At 38.0% G+C, this 14,193-nt stretch overlaps 1 pseudogene; it reads left to right on the plus strand.

Annotated features, from left to right (window-relative positions):
- Nucleotides 1-509: 509 nt before the first annotated feature.
- LOC133825114 (IAA-amino acid hydrolase ILR1-like 4) lies at nt 510-11,829 on the plus strand (annotated as a pseudogene).
- Nucleotides 11,830-14,193: the final 2,364 nt, after the last annotated feature.

Below are 14,193 nucleotides of genomic sequence, written 5' to 3' on the forward strand. Positions count from 1 at the left end.
AGGTTTTCTTATTGTATGTTCTATTTGATAAGATACTTCAAACTTAAGTAACCTCAAATAAAACCTAATGATCAGGGTCCCGAAAACACCCCCGAGGACATTATAGTCAAAACCTCCAAAATTTCACCCTGATATCAAATATTTCCAATTTATCATCAAATGAACATTTCTATTACCCCAAAATTGACCCCATTATGGTAAAACCGCTAATCCACTAAAAATAACCGTCTCATGTTCAATAGCTCGAATATATCTCCATAATAATGGAATCTCATTCACAAATCAAGTTATGCACCCAAATACACAAATTACCCTCAACGGGCCAAATTACCATCACACCCCTGCAATAGGAGATATGGACTCACATGCATGCATTTCACATCATATCATAATATAATCAACATATACATGCATTTATCAATTAATCACATAATGAAACAAATATGGCCCTCCCGCCCTACTATTCATGCCGTTAAACTCATCGGAGAATTCAGGGCATTACATTTATGACCATTAGGCAAAGTAATGTGAGTGACGATGAGTTTTCTATCAAAAGAAGCAAAACTATTAATATCAAAACAAATGTGGTGTGTGGCACAACTATCAAGTATCCAAAAATCAGATGGGAATAGGCTTTTGTTACAAGAAAAATTGTTCAAAACAAGGGTTGTCTTAGTCCTGGGGTTGTGTTCTGAATGGTTGTGAGTTTGTTGAAACTGTTGGTTGAGAATGGAAATGAGTTGTTGGAAATGTTGAGGTGTTAGACTTGTCGAGCTTGATGTAGGAGTTTATACTTGAAAGGTCTTTGAGGCATTCTCATTGGTGTACTAATGTGAGTTCTTTCTATCATAAACATTGGTGGTAGTAGGTGTGTTGGTGGGTGGCCATAACCTGGAGGAAAGTTATGTAAGAAATAACACTTCTTTTTCAAGTGACCTAGTTTATGATAGTGGGTACAAGTAGGGCAAAGTTTCTTTTTTCTCATAGTGGGGTTATTGAGAGTGGGGTTGTTGTGAAGGAGGTTGGAATTGGTAGAAGATGAGGAATTTTGTTTAGGATTCTGAGAAGGTTGGGATTGTGCGGCTGAAATGGAGATGTGGTGTTTTGGGTCTAATAGTCCTTGGCTTTCTTCTTGAATCGCCATGGAAAAGACTTTAGAAAGATTAGGAAAAGGGTCCATCAACAAGATTTGGCCCAACATGAAAAGATTCATTTAATTCCATCAAAAACTAAAGAACTTGATCTTGATTGTGATGATCAAGATTGTTAATAGAGGCAACACAACTACAAGGAACACGAGGTCTAAGTTCATTAATCGCATCCCACATAGATTTCAATTTTGTAAAGTGAGAACATACTGAATCATCACCTTGATGAAGGTTGAAGAGGGTATTGCGCAATTCAAAGATTCTTGGCTCGTTCCCTTGGTCGAATCTATTGTTGAGCTCAGTCCACATAGCTAAAGTTGTATCAAGGTATGCTACTCTTAATTTCGGGTGAGACAAAATGTAGGAGCCAAGACATAACCATTTGATTGCATCTATGCCAAGAAGTGAAATTAAGGTCATTTGGGGCTAGGATGGGAATAGTACCCATAAGGAACACAAATTTGTTCTTTGCTCCAATGGAGGTTCGGAAATCACACCTCCAAGAGGGGAAATTTTTCTTAGTCAGGGGTGGAAAAGAAAGGATGAGACTTGAGTGGTCACCATTGCCAAAAAATAAGGGCTTTGCACATCTTCATGGTGAGGACGATCTTGAGATGTGAAGGAAGAATAACGATTGGATGTCACGCATGAACACCTTCAGCAGATTCATGAGAAGCATGAAGATCTGAATTTGGAGGTGGAGCACCTGGAATGGCGTTGTCGGATGGACCAGGCGGTGACGGAGCAGTTGGAGCCGTAGCCTCTAGAATAGGGTGTGAAGAGCGATTTCTTGTTCGGACCATCTTCAATGGAGAAGGGTTTGCGCTGATACCATATTAGGAAAAAGAAGTAAAAAACTTTATTGATTTGTGGAGAAAATGGTCTCACTCAATTACAAAGAAAGGGGTCTTAGCTATATATATAGCTAAGAATACAACTCAAAGAAAAGAAAAGTAACAAGACTCTAACTAATTACCAGATTAGCTAAACTAATCTAACTATAAAACTATCTTATAGAAAATTAAGGGTTCTAATAACCTCCATTACCATATCTTTCAGCCTCTCTTTGATTCTCCAAACTTTTTCAGGTGAAAAATGCTTGAATTCCTCAAAATCATGCTATGATAGCCTGTTGAGAGAGAAAATTGTGGGGTTGGCTATGAGCCCAAAATGGTGAAATGGATGAAGAGCATAATAAGAAGAATCCATGAGAACCCAGAACTTGCCTATATAGAGGTTCAAACTAGTGAGCTTATTAGGTATGAGCTTGACCTACTTGGCATATCTTACCGATGGTCCGTGGCTCGAACCGACGTAGTTGCTACTATTGGGTCTGGTTCTCCACCCTTCATTGCTCTCAGATCAGATATGGATGCGTTGCCTATTCATGTATTTTGTCTTCACGGGCATGTTTAATTTTTATTCATTTATTTTTTGGAACTATTTTTCTTAAAAAAAATTTAGCTATCCAATTCTATTGTTTTTTCAGTCAACTGTGCTCATTGACTTTGTTGCCTAAAATTTCCTTTGATACTTTGTTAATGGAGTTTTCTGTTACATTTAAATATTCATCACGTATTCACGACAACGAAAAAAAAGCTTTAAAAAATTTGAAGATGAGAATGATGAAAATCTCAGGCAACATACTTGTAATTGTCTTACTAGATAGAGAAAAGGGTTAATGATAAGATTTGGCAAGATCATTTGTGAGAATAGACATAATTGGAATAACATTGGTATAGAGATTAAGAGACTCTATAGTTTAACTTCTTCTTGTTATACCTACAAACACAAAACAGTAACTAAAAGAAAAAGAAACAACCAAATATTATAGAGGTTTAGCCCAATAATATGAGCCTACGTCCACTTGAACTTCCCTCAACGAGATGATATTTTCTGCTCTAATGAACGAAACAATACAAACAATGAGATCTATTCACTCAACCTAATCCTCACAACCATTTACGATGAAGTCCGTGTAACTCACTACACTAAAAAAGAACTGTGGCTTTCCTCACACCAAACACTCTCAAATCTTGGAGTAATCTTGGAGCTTTTCTTTCTCTAGATTCAATGTCCAGTAAAAAATGAAAACGTATATGACCTAAGAGTGATAAACCCCCTTCAATACAAAACAAAAATCACAGCTAACAAAAACAAACAATGATAAAAATACACCTATAAAAATAGGGTTATTTTGGTAACCGAATTTCTACACCAGATAATTTAGTATCTAGATTATTTAATTTTGGACAGAGCAGGCTATAATAAATAAGGGGTTTCTGATAAAGGTTTTTGAAAATAAAAGAAAAATAAGTTATACTTTTCCAAGTGAAATAGACTTTGGAATGTGATTTGATTTTAGTAGGAGTTGGTGTAATGGACGCACAAAACAAAAAAAGATGGAAAAATGCATGCATGCGGCCACGATGCTCATGTCACCATGCTCCTTGGCGCTGTAATGATACTTAAAGAACTTCAAGATGTTTTATAGGTGAAGTCAAATTAAACCAAGCTTTTTGATTTTTAAACATTCTTTTCTCTTCTCTTCGGATTATGAACTTATTAATAAAGGCTACGTGTTCACTGACTTAGTCTTGATTATTATTTCAAACGTAATTCTCATTCAAAATTGTAAATCCAAAATCTTACGAATTAGTTTTTATCTTCACCCAACTTTATTGGTGGAACTTCAAAAAATATTTGTTTCTAAAGTTTGTATTTATATGTGATTATCATAATTGAAAGAGATACCTTTTCTGCATTATTATATCATGGTATCATAGCCTTAAATCGATCCAATCATCATTATCAATTTTTTTCCTCTTCCTTGTATCCCATCTAATGACCAATAACAACACCAATCCTACCATTCTCAACACCAAGGAATCAAACAAGACTCTAATCAAACCCCACTCAAACTAAACTCTACCAATTAACTCTCTTGGAAGCTCCAATTCGAAAGTCTCTTCATTGGATATGACATTTTAGGCTATGTTGATGGTTCCAAACCATGTCCTCCAGCAACCATTACAAATTTAGATATATCCACACCAAATCCTGACTATAATGTTTGGATTCGTCAAGATCAACTAATCCTTAATGCCATCTCATCAACAATCACTCCCCTCATAGCCCAAGACAAAACTTCAAGACAAGCTTAGACTATCCTGGACAACACATTTGCCAAGCCCTCTCATGGTCGCATCAAAAAAATCAGAACCCAACTCAAAAATGTCACAAAATGCTCTCTCAACATCACTGAATTCATGCAATAAGTCAAAACCAAAGCACATGAGCTTGTCCTTTTAGGAGCTCCAATGAATGAATAAGACATCGTAGATAAAATTCTTGATGGTCTGGGTGATGGTTATAAAGAATTAGTTATTGCCATCCAAGCTAGAGATACCTCTATTACCTTTGAGGAATTGCATCAGAAACTTCTCAACTTTGAAGCTTCTCTTCAATTAGCCACACTACCAGCACCTCCCCACTTTCCAGCTACATCCAATCCCACTACCAAATCCACAAAAATTTGGCGCTCCAATAATCATACACAACACACATGAAGCCCTTCCTCCAAGACCATATCTTGGTGATTAGAGTGAGGAACCGATCAACATCAATCAACCACTATAAACTCAGGTTCATTGCTCCCGAAAAGTCTTCGACCTCCTCCAAGACAATATCTTGATCTCTGTCAGATCTACATAATCAAGGGACACACAACAAAGAATTACCCGTCATTCTGACTCATGTCGATCCAAATGTCTCCAACACCAAACCCATCTACATGAAGACCTCCATGGCACTCATAGGCCATTCTTGCCACCTACCCTTCAATAACACCATCTTGGCTTATGGAGAGTGGTGCATCTCTTCATGTCACTTCTGACCTCCATAACCTTTCATTACTCTTCATACACAGGCAATGATGATATCATGATCGGAGATGGCACCAATCTTCCTATAACCCACACTGGTTCCACCTCTCTCAAAACACCTCACAATACTTTTACATTAAATAATGTTTTATGTGTACCCTCAATGCAAAAGAATTTAATTTCTATATCTCAGTTTTCCAGATCTAACAAAGTTTCAATAGTGTTCTTACCTGAATCTTTTCTTGTGAAGTTGCTTCGCACAAGGGCAACACTGCTGAGAGGACAAACTAGAGATGGTATTTATGAGTGGCCAAAATTCCCTCCTTTAATTGCATTTTCCACAATAAAAACCAGTTCATATGACTGGCATCATAGACTAGGACATCCTGCATTCCCAATCGTAAAGCATATTGTTTCCAACAATAATTTAGAATTGTCATCATCATTGCCAAATGATTTTTCCTGTAATGCTTTTCTTTGAAATAAAATCCACCAAATGTCTTTATCCTACTATCCACTCAAGAAATCATATTTTCTGATGGGTGGACCTCTCCAATTTTATCAGTTAATGGATTTAAATACTTTGTCATTTTTCTTGTACATTTCACTAAATATATAAGCTTTTATCCCATCAAAAAAAAATCTGAAGTAATAGATGTTTTCATTAGATTCAACACAATCAGAGAAAAATATTTTCAATCAGCCATTAAAACTCTATACTCAGACAATGGGGGTGAATACATTGCTCTAGCTAACTTGCTCTCCACCTTAGGTGTAACACCCTAAGTTGCTAATAAGGTTTAGGACCTTGATTAGCGTGCCTGGAGGGCAATAAGTAAATTAATATGATAATATATGAATTTAAATGAATATGTGATTAGAATGCATGTTTAGGTGGTATAAATATGCATGTGGGCCCCGTTGGCATGATAGGGGTAAATTGGTAATTTTAGCCCGTTGAGGGCATAAATGTGATAATTATACTATGTAGTTTGTACCATGTGGGTGTGGTGATATTAATGTGATGCACGTGCCGAGACGGTCCTAGAGAGCTAGATAACTCAAAAGTCACAACGGGATTTTATACCTGGCTCGGGAGGAGCCTAGGGGTATTTTGGGGAATTTTGTGAGTTGAATTGAGAATTTGTGGTGAATGGTTATTGGTGATTGAGTAACCTGGGTAACCATTAGTAACTATTGAGGGTAACAGATTTTAGATGGAAAAGTGGTAGAATTGCAATATAGGTGAAAGGACAAGAGTGCCCTTGAGGTTTAGTTAGGAAGGGATTTTGATGGAGGGATAGGATGGTCTTTTGGCAAGGTTTAGATAGCTTTAGCTAAGGGAAATGAATATATACGATACTTTACGCTAAATATGACAAAAGCCAAGTTTTGGAGGTCTAGAGAACTCAAGAAGGAAAAGGAAAAACTAAGAACCTAGAAGGCAAAGTGGAAGAGGAAGTGAGCTGAGATTCTTTGAGGCTAGTGAAGAGCTTAAGGGTGTGGAATCAAACTCAGGTCAAGGACTACTTTGAGGTAAGGATTTATCCCGCTGTTTTGTTAAGTTTTCAACTTGATTTCTAGAAGGTAAGAATGTAAATTGAAAGATAGTCATGGCTGGTTTTGTGAGAATTCAGCTTGTGGAATTAGAAGGCTCAGCTTGGATCTGGAAGGAAGGGAGTTAGGGTTGGATTCTTCATTCAAGGTAAGGATTTTGTGTAATTATAAAGTTTATTTCTGTTATGAATTATGGAATTTGAAGTGTGGCTTAGGTTTGGGTTTAAGCTTTTAACTTTCTGGTTTGAACTATTAAGGCATGAAACTAAAGTGTGATTTATGGGAGTGATTGTGTAATTGAGCTGGGTTATGATGTTTATAGGTTGTTGAATGGTCTATTTGGGGTTTTGAATTGGTTTTGGGGCTTAGGTGTGAGTTTGGGATGATTTGGGAGTGTTTTGGCTCGGGGAAATGCAAGGGAAAAACCCAGATTTCTGGGTTCGCGAAGGAGTGCCGCGGCCCTGTTCTTGGGCGCCGTGGCGCGAGGCTGTTTCTGGACAGGGGAGGCTTGCTAACTTGCTGGGCGTCGCGGCCCTCTAGGGCAGCGCCGCGGCGCTAGGCTATTTTCAGGACATGGAATTTTGTAATTTTGAGCTTTTGCTCCGGGGGTTCGGGGGATGATTCCGATGAATTGTTTTAGGAATTTGGGGGTCTCGAGAGTGTGGGATTGGTCCCGGGAAGTGGTTTTGGATTGATTAGTATTAAAGGATGTTTTATATGTGTTGTGACTAGGTCTTTGGAGAGGCTCGGGTTAGAGGACCGTGCTCGCAGCCTTAGTGCATCAGAAAGCTCAGGATACAGGTAAGAAAACTGTAGCACCCGTATAGCAGGGCTTAGGCCCATAGTTTTGTTGCAGGGCGCGGCCCTAGACTGTATTATAGCTAGGATGTAGCATTACATGAATGATTATATATTTGACTGTTATTTGATAATGCTAAATGTGGAAATAGCAGAAAGAACGGCGAAGGCCGGGAACGGCGAAGGGCCGAGAACGACAGTGGGGCTGAGAATACCACTTAGCACATGGAGTGCTCGTGGTTAGGGTGAGACCCCAGTGGATACATGGGATATCCTTACAGTATAGACCGAGATCCCAGGCTTTGGTAACGCCTCTGGGACGGCATGGTCGTATATGTGTTTGATTATATGGCCTGTCTGACTAGTTATGAGCTATCTGCTGTAGTGACTGTATATTATGCATATGTTATGTACTGTTTGAGTTTTCTTGCTGGGCTTCGGCTCACGGGTGCTCTGTGTTGCAGGTAAGGGCAAAGAGAAAGTCAACCAGCCATGAGTACGGAGAGCGTGGGGGTGGCGCGTACATGTTTGGCTTGCCCGACCGCTTTGGTTGGGGGCATTTTTGAGAAATGGTTGCACTAAATTTTGTTTTTGATAGTTTATCCACTGTGTAACTATTTTGAGTTGTAAATAGTTTACAAACCTTGTTTTGGGATCCCAAGTGTTAAATAACTGGAACTTTTAGTGAAATGAAGTACTTTTAAAGGTTACAGCCTTGACTTTTTTGTTTAAAGCACGCTTTTGCTCTAAAAACCTCGCTTAACGAGTTAATTGCACATTTTTAAACTCACTTAGTAACGGCTCTATGGTAGTAGGGCGTTACATTAGGAATTTCACATTTGACAACTCCTCCTCTCACTCCAGAGCACAATGGATACTCTAAAAGAAGACATCTTCATATTTTTTAAAACGAACTTGTATTACTCGCTCATGCTTCCCTATCACTCTCCTACTAGTCTTATGCATTTGCCAGTGCGGTATATCTCATAAATCGAATGCCTACACCCACACTAAATCTCATTTCTCCATTTCAAAAAATATTTCGTACCCCACCCAACTATTCAATGTTAAAAACATTTGGTTGTCTCTGCTAGCCCTAGCTTAAACCTTACACATCCCATAAGCTAGAATAAAATTCAAACCTTGTGTTTTTTTAGGATACTCTCTAACCCAAAATGCCTATTATTGTTTGGATCCAACAAACTCAAAAATATATTTTTCTAGACATGTTAAATTTGTTGAGTCTCAATTTCCTTTTAATAAGTTGTCCAACCAACCTCAATGTCCTTCACCTATGTATATTTCCACATGGATACCTCCACCTATTCAAGTTGACTCACCAAGTCATCCACAACCACTCACCACACCATTTCAAGTTGAAGTCTCACAACAAACTCCTTGTAAAGCTACCACACAATCCCCTATAACAACTCCATCATCCACTCCCACTGAAACCCACCAAACAATCACCTCACATACATCCAATACACATGTACATGACCCACCATTAGAAAACTCACCAACACCACCACCCACCTGACCCCAATCGAATCCCCTCACACTCCATGACCACACGAGCCAGAAATAATATTCACAAACCCATCAAGAAAATGAACCTCCATACTTAACTTGCCACATCCACTGCCTTTGAACATAAATAAGTGCCACATCCATGTCTACATAGTATTATGCATTAGTTCGCAATGGCACTTGGGACCTTGTGCCACCCACTTCTAACCAAAACATAGTCGGATGTAAATTGAATTATCGTATTAAACGTAATTCTGATGGCTCTATTGACAGGTACAAGGCACACTTTGTAGCAAAGGGCTTTCATCAATGCCTAGGAATCGATTATGTCGAAACTTTCAGTCCTGTTGTCAAGCCCACAAACATACGAGTTGTTCTTAGTCTTGCAGTTTCTCAAAAAATGGGACTTGCGACAACTTGATGTGAATAATGCTTTTCTTCAAGGGCATCTTGCAGAATGTGTTCATGCAACAACCCCCTGGTTTTATTGATCAATATCATACCTCCTATGTTTGCAAACTATGCAAAGAAATCTATGGACTTAAACAAGCACCTCGTGCTTGGTACCATGCACTTCGCACATTCCTTCTTAAGTCTGGGTTCAAAAATTCTCATGTCGATACATCACAATTTATTCTTAAATCTACTGACAATGTTGTTTATCTCCGTGTATATGTTGATGATATAATTATAACTTGTGATGATACTCAATTGGTTGACTCTTTTGTCAGTGCTCTTGCTCTTTTTTTTTCAGCGAAAGATCTTGGTCAATTATCCTATTTCTTAGGTGTTGAAGTGATTCCAAATAAACATGGCATATTGCTCTTGGAGAGACGAAACGTTGTGGACATATTGGTTCGAACTCATATGATTGAAGCAAAACCAGTGCTTACTCCTCTTCCAACATGTCCATCACTCACCTTACATTTAGGAACTCACTTGACTAATCCTATAGAGTATCGAGCCATTGTTGGAAGTCTCCCATATCTCGTAGTAACAAGACTTTATCTTGCTTATTCTGTTAATAAGCTCTCTCAATATATGTATAACCCAATAGCTGACCATTGGACCTTTGTTAAGCACTTATTGAGATATCTTTGTGGCACCATCAATGAAGGCCTTCAAATATATCGCCAATCCCCCATGAGCCTACATACATTTTCTGATGCAGATTTGGCAAGAAATAAAGATTATTTTTCTTCCACAAGTTCTTATATCATCTATCTCAGGCGCAATCCAGTCTCATGGAGCTCCACAAAACAAAAGACTGTTGGAAGATCATCTACAAAGTCTGAGTAATCATAGACATATACAACAACATAACTTAAATGGCTGAGCTATCTTATCATTGATCTTGGTGTACAATTATCTTGTTCTCCTGTTATTTACTATGATAATGTTGGTGCAAAATAGCTTTGTTCTAATCCTGTGTTCCACTCACGAATGAAACACGTTGCTATTGACTTGCACTTCATACGTGACCAAGGTCAACATGGCATCCTGCGTGTAGCTCATGTGTCTCCAAAGATCAACTTACAAATGCTCTTACTAAACCACTTTCGCGTGCTCATTTTGTTTATCTCAAAAACAAGATTGGACTCCTCTCCCAAGCTCCATCTTGAGGGGGCATAGTAGAGGCCACGTGTGCACTGACTTAGTCTTGATTATTATTTCAAACATAATTCTCATTCAAAATTGGAAATCCAAAATCTTAGGAATTATTTTTTATCTTCACGCAAATTTATTTGTGGAACTTCAACAAATATTTGTTTCTAAAGTTTGTATTTATATGTGATTATCATAAATGAAAGAGATACCTTTTCTGCATTAGTCTATCACTTATCAGTTATTTATGTTTTGTCGTTGATTGCAGGAGAATGTAGTTCTTATGTTCCAACCAGCTTTGGAACGAGGTGTAGGTTCCAAGGACATGATCAAAAAGGGGCACTAGAAAAAGTAGAAGCCATCCTTGGTTTGCACGTAGCACCTTTCATTCCCATAGGTTCTGTTGTAGCAAGGCCTAGAAAGTTTCTAGCTTGCAGCGGTAGCTTCACATCAAAAATCAGCGTTAAAGGTGATCACGTCGCGATACCACAACAATCCATTGATCCAGTTTTGCAGCTTCAACTTCAGTAATTAGCTTGCAAAGCATAGTCTCTAGAGAGATAGGCCCTTTAGATTCACAGGTATTGTAATTAAGTACTCTTGAAACCATGTTGAGGTAGGGGTATGTGAATTGTCATCTGATCTTGAAGTCTTTGAATCTTTATAATGTCTTTTATAGAAGACATTCAAATTGTGTAGGTAGTGTCGGTGGCTATGCTTAATGTTATCCCTGACTCAGCTACAATAGCCGGTACTTTCAGAGCTTTCACCAAGAAATGCTTCAATGCTCTAAGGGAAAGAATAGAAGAGGTAACATACTTGTGCCATTTACAAATGATCCAAGGGAAAGAGTAGTAGAATAAACTTGGGAGAAGATAGAACTTTCTAAAATGAAATCTAATATATAATTTCTGGAGTGTAGGTCATCAAGGGTTAAGCGGTTGTACATCGATGTTCTGCTGAGATTGACTTCATTGGAGATGGTCAAACTAGTATTCCACCAACTGTAAATGATGAGAGAATTTATGAATATGTTAAGAGAATTTCGAGTGAAATAGTTGTAGAAGAGAACACAATATAGTCCCCTACCTCTATGGGAAGTGAATATTTCTTTCTACTTAAAAAAAGTGGCTGGTTCTTTCTTGTTTGTAGGCATTAAAAATTAAAAGATAGGGGCCATTTATTTTCCACATAACACATACTTCATTGTAGATGAGGATGTGCTTCCCGTATGAGCAGCAGTACATGCAGCTATTGATGTTTCATACCTCTCAGGTTCTACCACCAAGTTAAATTCACAGTACTAGTTTAGTATATATGCATACACAATTAGATATGTATATTTCTCTCAAAGTCATGCCATATATTCCTCAAATATCTTTTTATCTGTTTTTTTTGTCTTTCTTTTTAATTAGCTTGACAAAAAAGTATCGATATGATATGTTTTGTTGTGTTAATAGATTAACATAACTGGTATAGACAAAATGTATAATCCCTGTTCACAAATCCCAGTTTATTCTCTTTTATTCATAAATTTTTTTTACACAGTGTTAGACTATGATCATGACATAGCATGGAAAGTACATCAAAGAAATCATGTGTTAAGAAAATGAATACTATATTTAGATATTCCTATATTAAGAGTTATTAATATAGCTTTACTAAAATAAGGAAAGGCTTATATTAATTAGTATATATAGGAAAACTAAAAAAAAATGTGTGGTTTATATGGTTTAGAAAAACCTATAAATTAGTTTTATGTATTCATTCTCATATATCCCAAAACAAAAAGAAGACAAGCTTAGAGAGAGAAAAGCTTTTGAGAGAATTTTTGTGAGAAAAAAATTCTTGGGTATAATTGGGGTGTGGGTTGTGAGAAGTGTTGTAAACATTTTGTGTATTTTTGTTTCTCAGTTTCAGTAAAAGAATTGCAGCAGATTTAGACATTTTTGCGTGTGTGTTATTTCCGCTATTATTTTTATTCTCACTAATCTAATTCATAAGAAAATTCGCGTAATTTTTCCCAACAACTGGTATCAAAGCTTTGGTTACAAATTCTACCAGAAAGTCAGATTTGAGTGGGATCAATGGCTACAGACGAAGGAAAGGTGAAACTCGAGAAGTTCGATGGCGCAGATTTTGGATTTTGGAAGATGCAAATTGAAGACTACCTATACCAGAAAAAGCTTTATCAACCTCTCTCACAAAAGAAGCCAGAGGGTATGAAAGATGAAGAATGGAATCTTCTCGATAGACAAGCCCTCGGAGTTATTCGATTGACGTTATCTCGCAATGTTGCTTTCAATATAGCAAAGGAAAAGACCACAGCGGGTCTTATGGCAGCACTCTCTAATATGTATGAGAAGCCATCGGCCTCTAACAAAGTTCATTTGATGAGGCGGTTATTCAATTTGCAGATGACGGAAGGCGCATAGGTAGCTCAACATCTAAATGAACTCAATACAGTCACAACCCAATTGAGTTCAGTTGGAATTGAATTTGACGAAGAAGTACGAGCCTTAATACTTTTGTCTTCTCTACCAGACAGTTGGAATGCTACAGTCAGAGCTGTGAGTAGCTCATCGGGAAGCAATAAGTTAAAATTTGACGATGTTCGTGATCTAGTTCTCAGTGAAGAGATCCGACGGAGAGAGTCGAGTGAATCATCAACTTCTTCAGTATTACATACAGAGTCAAGAGGGAGAAATTCAACTAGAGGGAATGGCCATGGAAGATCGAACTATCGAGGTAAATCCAGAGATAGGAGGTCCAAATCTAGGAATCCCAATAATTCCCAGAGCTCGAAGACCATCGAGTGTTGGAATTACCGTAAGATTGGACACTACAAAAATCAGTGCAAGAGTGCACCGAAAAGCCAAGATGGGAAGGCAGAGGCAAATGTTACTTCTACCCCAGAAGGAGATGATGCATTGATATGCTCTCTAGAGAGCAAGGAAGAATCTTGGGTGTTAGACTCTGGATCATCATTCCACGCTACTTCAAAAAAAGAATTCTTTGAGAGGTATGTCTCTAGAAACCTTGGAAAGGTATACCTTGGTGATGACCAACCTTGTGATATTGTTGGTAAAGGTGCAGTGAAGATTAAGTTAAATGGGTCTGTTTGGGAGCTGAAGGATGTCAGGCATATTCCCGACCTAAGAAAAAACTTGATCTCAGTAGGGCAGTTGGCTAGTGAAGGCTACACTACAAACTTCCAAGGTGATAATTGGAAGATTTCAAAGGGTGCAATGACGGTTGCTCATGGCAAAAAGAGCGGCACACTTTACATGACAGCAGGTGGGTGCTATTCAATTTCAGTTGCAATAAGGAATGAAAATTCCAATATGTGGCACCAGAGACTTGGCCACATGAGTGAGAAAGGGATGAAACTCATGCATTCGAAGGGAAAACTCCTAGGTCTACGATCAGTTGAGATAGACATGTGTGAAGAATGCATACTTGGAAAGCAGAAGAGGGTAAGCTTTCAGACAAGTAGTAGAACCCCAAAGAAGGAAAGATTAGAGCTTGTTCACTCTGATGTTTGGGGACCAACGACTACATCATCCATTGGTGGGAAACACTACTTTGTGACTTTTATCGATGATCATTCTCGGAAGGTATGGGTTTACTTTCTAAAGAATAAGTCCGAAGTGCTTGAGGCTTTCAAGAGA

The sequence above is a fragment of the Humulus lupulus genome, chromosome 3 (assembly GCF_963169125.1).
Source record: "Humulus lupulus chromosome 3, drHumLupu1.1, whole genome shotgun sequence".
In the NCBI taxonomy this organism is placed as follows: Eukaryota; Viridiplantae; Streptophyta; class Magnoliopsida; order Rosales; family Cannabaceae; genus Humulus; species Humulus lupulus.